Here is an 8,319-nt window from a genome sequence, read left to right as displayed (position 1 = left end):
TACTTACAAAGCAATATCATTCAGCAATGAAATCTATGTCATCAGGCCCTTAGCAGCACAATGAGTGGATTCAGGTATGATGATTCTAACTGAAATAAGTCACACAGAAAAAGAAACATCATAAGATATCAGTAATACACGGAATGTAAACTTGGCTACACAGGAACTGAATTACAGAAAAGAACAGGGTCTCAAATTTAGAAAACCAACTTATGCTTGCTTAAGGAGAAAGGTGAGTTGGGGTGCTGCATAAAACCAGAGATTGAAATGAGCACAGATAAAGTTCCTTAAGCCAAATATGGAATAGACAAGAGCTACTCCTTGCTCAACGAAATGGACTCAACACTCCATATTAATCGCCTAAGAATGTACCTGACTAGTAAGTATCTTAAATCCTATGGATTGCTATGTCTCGAAAAGAGAATCAAGCATGTGTACAGGGGCATAAACGCAGCACTGATAGGATTGGAGAGGTTCGGTGAGCAAATGAAGACCCTTTGAAGTCATATTGCATGGTACCCATACCACGGGTTTCAACTACCCAGGTTTAAGGTATTCCTCCTTCAGCTAAAACATGCAAGTGGAACGTAGAGTATGATCAACCATGTGATCGGGAGTGATGTTCAAATATGTCTCAGTTTTCCTCTCCTGGTACTCGGGTGCAACATTCCAGATGCTTTACTAACACTCTCCCCACTTGGAGAGTCAGTCCCTTTAACCTCCTGTTTGGCCCAGTTTGCAATTTCTGCGGAAGATGAACAGGAATAGCGAGAACCAATGAGAGACTAGCTGGAGGTGTCTGGACGGTCAAATTTAACTCTCATTTCCCACCAGGAAGCGGAAATAATCAAAGGCTCAGTGTGCCGTGCCGGAACCAGATTAGGGCCTGAAGCCATCCTGCGGTGTAGCAGCCAGGTCACAAGAAAGCGAGTTGAAGAAAGGAGCTCAGGGGCACTGTAATTCACAAACATGCAGAGTTATAAATGACAGCTATCGTCCAAAAATATACTGAAGTAAGGCTGCCAAGAGGACTTGAAAGCGGGGCAGAATTGCAGGAAACCGATTTCAGGAGGTAGACTGGAATTGCATTGAAAGCATAGGAAAAGAGGCAGAACGTTCACAATGATGCACTTGGCCAAAAAGGGCGTATGCGTTTTTTCCTGAATATATTCAGGAAAAAACGCGTATGCACTTTTTGGCCAACCAAGCAAGCTTGCAAAGGAAATCTGCACTACAATGAAGTCTGACTTCCCCCCGGTCAAAAGGGCCATCTGAAAAAAGTGTAAAATCCAGAAAGGCAGGACAGGCCATGGAGAACTGGGAGCCTTGTTATGCTGATGGGCGGGATGTAAATTTTCAGCAGACACTCCGGAGAAGTGTTTGGTGTTTCCTGAAACATCTAAAAAACAAAGCAACAGAGCCTAGGGCACTTCCACTTATGGTCCTATAGCTTAGGGAAATTAAAATCAAAAAGACACAGCCACCCAAAGTTTGGGACGCCTATGTTTACAAGAACCTCGTTTACTGTACAAGTTCAATATCACAGAAAGTGAAAAATGGAGAAAGAACTTGTGGTACTTACGTACAATGCAGTATCACTAAGCAATGAAATCTATGTCATCAGGCCCCTAGCAGCATAATGAGTGGATTCAGGTACGATGATTCTAACTGAAATAAGTCACACAGAAAAAGAAACATCATAAGATATCACTAATACACGGAATGTAAACTTGGCTAACAGGAACTGAATTCCAAAACAGAACAGGGTCTCAAATTTAGAAAACCAACTTATCCTTGCTTAAGGGTAAAGGTGAGTTGGGGTGTTGCATAAAACCAGAGATTGAAATGAGCACAGATAAAGTTCCTTAAGCCAAATATGGAATAGACAAGAGCTACTCCTTGCTCTACGAAATGGACTCAACACCCCATATTAAACGCCTAAGAATGTACCTGACTAGTAAGTATCTTAAAACCTATGGATTGCTATGTCTCCAAAAGAGAATCAAGCGTGTGTACAGGGGCATAAACGCAGCAGTGATAGGATTGGAGAGGTTCAGTGAGCAAATGAAGACCCTTTGAAGTCATATTGCATGGTACCCATTACAAGGGTCTCAACTCTCCAGGTTTAAGGTATTCTTCCTTCAGCTAAAACATGCATGTGGAACCCAGAGTATGATCAACTGTGTGAACGGGAGACGTGTTCAAATATGTCTCAGTTTTCCTCCCCTGGTACTCGGGTGCAACATTCCAGACGCTTTACTAACACTCTCCCCACTTGGAGAGTCAGCGCCTTTAACCTCCTGTTTGGCCCAGTTTGCAATTTCTGCGGAAGATGAACAGGAATAGGGAGAACCAATGAGAGACTAGCTGGAGGTGTCTGGACGGGCAAATTTAACTGTCATTTCCCACCAGGAAGAGGAAATAACCAAAGGCTCAACGTGCCGTGCCGGAACCAGATTAGGGCCTGAAGCCATTCTGCGGTGTTGCGGCCAGCTCAAAAGAAAGCGAGTTGAAGAAAGGAGCTCAGGGGCACTGTAATTCACAAACCTGCAGAGTTATAAATGACAGCTATCGTCCAAAAATATACTGAAGTAAGGCTGCCAAGAGGACTTGAAAGCGGGGCAGAATTGTAGGAAACAGATTTCAGGAGGTAGACTGGAATTGCATTGAAAGCATAGGAAAAGAGGCAGAACGTCCACAATGATGCACTTGGCCAAAAAGGGCGTATGCGTTTTTTCCTGAATATATTCAGGAAAAAACGCATACGCCCTTTTTGGCCAACCAAGCAAGCTTGCAAAGGAAATCTGCACTACAATGAAGTCTCACTTCCCCCCGGTCGAAAGGGCCACCTGAAAAAAGTGTAAAATCCAGAAAGGCAGGACAGGCCATGGAGAAATGGGAGCCTTGTTATTCTGATGGGCGGGATGTAAATTGCCAACAGACACTCGGGACAAGTGTATGGTGTTTCCTGAAACATCTAAAAAACAAAGCAACAGAGCCTAGGGCATTTCCACATATGGTCCTATAGCTTAGGGAAATTAAAATCAAAAAGATACAGCCACCCCAACGTTTGGGACGCCTCTGTTTACAAGAACCTCGTTTACCGTACAAGTTCAATATCACAGAAAGTGAAAAATGGTTAAAGATCTTGTGGTACTTACGTACAATGCAGTATCACTCAGCAATGAAATCTATGTCATCAGGCCCTTAGCAGCATAGTGAGTGGATTCAGGTACGATGATTCTAACTGAAATATGTCACACAGAAAAAGAAACATCATAAGATATCACTAATACACGGAATGTAAACTTGGCTACACAGGAACTGAATTCCAAAACAGAACAGGGTCTCAAATTTAGAAAACCAACTTATGCTTGCTTAAGGGTAAAGGTGAGTTGGGGTGCTGCATAAAACCAGAGACTGAAATGAGCACAGATAAAGTTCCTTAAGCGAAATATGGAATACACAAGAGCTACTCCTTGCTCAACGAAATGGACTCAACACTCCATATTAAACGCCTAAGAATGTACCTGACTAGTAAGTATCTTAAATCCTATGGATTGCTATGTCTCGAGAAGCGAATCAAGCATGTGTACAGGGGCATAAACGCAGCAGTGATAGGATTGGAGAGGTTCGGTGAGCAAGACCCTTTGAAGTCATATTGCATGGTACCCATTCCACGGGTTTCAACTACCCAGGTTTACGGTATTTTTCCTTCAGCTAAAATATGCATGTGGAACCTAGAGTATGATCAACCATGTGATCGGGAGTCGTGTTCAAATATGTCTCAGTTTTCCTCCCCTGGTACTCCGGTGCAACATTCCAGACGCTTTACTAACACTCTCCCCACTTGGAGTGTCAGTCCCTTTAACCTCCTGTTTGGCCCAGTTTGCAATTTCTGCGGAAGATGAACAGGAATAGGGAGAACCAATGAGAGACTAGCTGGAGGTGTCTGGACGGGCAAATTTAACTCTCATTTCCCACCAGGAAGAGGAAATAACCAAAGGCTCAGCGTGCCGTGCCGGAACCAGATTGGGCCTGAAGCCATCCAGCGGTGTTGCGGCCAGGTCACAAGAAAGCGAGTTGAAGAAAGGAGCTCAGGGGCACTGTAATTCACAAACCTGCAGAGTTATAAATGACAGCTATCGTCCAAAAATATACTGAAGTAAGGCTGCCAAGAGGACTTGAATGCGGGGCAGAATTGCAGGAAACCGATTTCAGGAGGTAGACTGGAATTGCATTGAAAGCATAGGAAAAGAGGCAGAACGTCCACAATGATGCACTTGGCCAAAAAGGGCGTATGCGTTTTTTACTGAATATATTCAGGAAAAAACGCATACGCCCTTTTTGGCCAACCAAGCAAGCTTACAAAGGAAATCTGCACTACAATGAAGTCTCACTTCCCCCCGGTCAAAAGGGCAATCTGAATAAAGTGTAAAATCCAGAAAGGCAGGACAGGCCATGGAGAACTGGGAGCCTTGTTATGCTGATGGGCGGGATGTAAATTGCCAACAGACACTCGGGAGAAGTGTATGGTGTTTCCTGAAACATCTAGAAAACAAAGCAACAGAGCCTAGGGCACTTCCACTTATGGTCCTATAGCTTAGGGAAATTAAAATCAAAAAGACACAGCCACCCCAAAGTTTGGGACGCCTCTGTTTACAAGAACGTTGTTTACCGTACAAGTTCAACATCGCAGAAAGTGAAAATTGGATAAAGAAGTTGTGGTATTTACTTACAAAGCAATATCACTCAGCAATGAAATCTATTTCATCAGGCCCTTAGCAGCACAATGAGTGGATTTAGGTATGATGATTCTAACTGAAATAAGTCACACAGAAAAAGAAACATCATAAGATATCAGTAATACATGGAATGTAAACCTGGCTACACAGGAACTGAATTACAGAACAGAACAGGGTCTCAAATTTAGAAAAGCAACTTATGCTTGCTTAAGGGGAAAGGTTAGTTGGGGTGCTGCATAAAACCAGAGATTGAAATGAGCACAGATAAAGTTCCTTAAGCCAAATATGGAATAGACAAGAGCTACTCCTTGCTCAACGAAATGGACTCAACACCCCATATTAAACGCCTAAGAATGTACCTGACTAGTAAGTATCTTAAAACCTATGGATTGCTATGTCTCCGAAAGAGAATCAAGCGTGTGTACAGGGGCATAAACGCAGCAGTGATAGGATTGGAGAGGTTCGGTGAGCAAATGAAGACCCTTTGAAGTCATATTGCATGGTACCCATTACACGGATCTCAACTCTCCAGGTTTAAGGTATTCTTCCTTCAGCTAAAACATGCATGTGGAACCCAGAGTATGATCAACCGTGTGAACGGGAGACGTGTTCAAATATGTCTCAGTTTTCCTCCCCTGGTACTCGGTTGCAACATTCCAGACGCTTTACTAACACTCTCCCCACTTGGAGAGTCAGTCCCTTTAACCTCCTGTTTGGCCCAGTTTGCAATTTCTGCGGAAGATGAACAGGAATAGGGAGAACCAATGAGAGACTAGCTGGAGGTGTCTGGACGGGCAAATTTAACTCTCATTTCCCACCAGGAAGAGGAGTTAACAAAAGGCTCAGCGTGCCGTGCCAAACCAGATTGGGTCTGAAGCCATCCTGCGGTGTTGTGGCCAGGTCACAAGAAAGCGAGTTGAAGAAAGGAGCTCAGGGGCACTGTAATTCACAAACATGCAGAGTTATAAATGACAGCTATCATCCAAAAATATACCAAAGTAAGGCTGCCAAGAGGACTTGAATGCGGGGCAGAATTGCAGGAAACCGATTTCAGGAGGTAGACTGGAATTGCATTGAAAGCATAGGAAAAGAGGCAGAACGTCCACAATGATGCACTTGGCCAAAAAGGGCGTATGCGTTTTTCCCTGAATATATTCAGGGAAAAACGCATACGCCCTTTTTGGCCAACCAAGCAAGCTTGCAAAGGAAATCTGCACTACAATGAAGTCTCACTTCCCCCCGGTCAAAAGGGCCATCTGAAAAAAGAGTAAAATCCAGAAAGGCAGGACAGGCCATGGAGAACTGGGAGCCTTGTTATGCTGACGGGCGGGATGTAAATTGCCAACAGACACTTGGGAGAAGTGTATGGTGTTTCCTGAAACATCTAAAAAACAAAGCAACAGAGCCTAGGGCACTTCCACTTATGGTCCTATAGCTTAGGGAAATTAAAATCAAAAAGACACAGCCACCCCAAAGTTTAGGACGCCTCTGTTTACAAGAACCTCGTTTACCGTACAAGTTCAATATCACAGAAAGTGAAAAATGGATAAAGAACTTGTGGTACTTACGTACAATGCAGTATCACTCAGCAATGAAATCTATGTCATCAGGCCCATAGCAGCATAATGAGTGGATTCAGGTACGATGATTCTAACTGAAATAAGTCACACAGAAAAAGAAACATCATAAGATATCACTAATACACGGAATGTAAACTTGGCTACACAGGAACTGAATTACAGAACAGAACAGGGTCTCAAATTTAGAAAACCAACTTATACTTGCTTAAGGGTAATGGTGAGTTGGGGTTCTGCATGAAACCAGAGATTGAAATGAGCACAGATAAAGTTCCTTTAGCCAAATATGGAATAGACAAGAGCTACTCCTTGCTCAACGAAATGGACTCAACACCGCATATTAAACGCCTAAGAATGTACCTGACTAGTAAGTATCTTAAAACCTATGGATTGCTATGTCTCCGAAAGAGAATCAAGCATGTGTACAGGGGCATAAACGCAGCAGTGATAGGATTGGAGAGGTTCGGTGAGCAAATGAAGACCCTTTGAAGTCATATTGCATGGTACCCATTCCACGGGTTTCAACTACCCAGGTTTAAGGTATTCTTCCTTCAGCTAAAACATGCATGTGGAACCTAGAGTATGATCAACCATGTGATCGGGAGACGTGTTCAAATATGTCTCAGTTTTCGTACCCTGGTACTCGGGTGCAACATTCCAGACGCTTTACTAACACTCTCCCGACTTGGAGAGTCAGTCCCTTTAACCTCCTGTTTGGCCCAGTTTGCAATTTCTGCGGAAGATGAACAGGAATAGCGAGAACCAATGAGAGACTAGCTGGAGGTGTCTGGACGGGCAAATTTAACTCTCATTTCCCACCAGGAAGAGGAAATAACCAAAGGCTCAGCGTGCCGTGCCGGAACCAGATTAGGGCCTGAAGCCATCCTGCGGTGTAGCGGCCAGCTCACAAGAAAGCGAGTTGAAGAAAGGAGCTCAGGGGCACTGTAATTCACAAACATGCAGAGTTATAAATGACAGCTATCGTCCAAAAATATATTGAAGTAAGGCTGCCAAGAGGACTTGAAAGCGGGGAAGAATTGCAGGAAACCGATTTCAGGAGGTAGACTGGAATTGCATTGAAAGCATAGGAAAAGAGGCAGAGCGTCCACAATGATGCACTTGGCCAAAAGGGGCGTATGCGTTTTTTCCTGAATATATTCAGGAAAAAACGCATACGCACTTTTTGGCCAACCAAGCAAGCTTGCAAAGGAAATCTGCACTACAATGAAGTCTCACTTCCCCCCGGTCAAAAGGGCCATCTGAATAAAGTGTAAAATCCAGAAAGGCAGGACAGGCCATGGAGAACTGGGAGCCTTGTTATGCTGATGGGCGGGATGTAAATTGCCAACAGACACTCGGGAGAAGTGTATGGTGTTTCCTGAAACATCTAAAAAACAAGGCAACAGAGCCTAGGGCACTTCCACTTATGGTCCTATAGCTTAGGGAAACTAAAATCAAAAAAGACACAGCCACCCCAAAGTTTGGGACGCCTCTGTTTACAACAACCTTGTTTACCGTACAAGTTCAACATCGCAGAAAGTGAAAATTGGATAAAGAAGTTGTGGTATTTACTTACAAAACAATATCACTCAGCAATGAAATCTATGTCATCAGGCCCTTAGCAGCACAATGAGTGGATTCAGGTATGATGATTCTAACTGAAATAAGTCACACAGAAAAAGAAACATCATAAGATATCAGTAATACACGGAATGTAAACCTGGCTACAAAGGAACTGAATTACAGAAGAGAACAGGGTCTCAAATTTAGAAAAGCAACTTATGCTTGCTTAAGGGGAAAGGTGAGTTGGGGTGCTGCATAAAACCAGAGATTGAAATGAGCACAGATAAAGTTGCTTAAGCCAAATATGGAATAGACAAGAGCTACTCCTTGCTCAACGAAATGGACTCAACACCGCATATTAAACGCCTAAGAATGTATCTGACTAGTAAGTATCTTAAAACCTATGGATTGCTATGTCTCCGAAAGAGAATCAA

The sequence above is a fragment of the Stenella coeruleoalba genome (genome assembly GCF_951394435.1).
Source record: "Stenella coeruleoalba genome assembly, contig: scaffold_208, whole genome shotgun sequence".
Taxonomy (NCBI): domain Eukaryota; kingdom Metazoa; phylum Chordata; class Mammalia; order Artiodactyla; family Delphinidae; genus Stenella; species Stenella coeruleoalba.
This window is presented reverse-complemented; position numbering follows the sequence as displayed.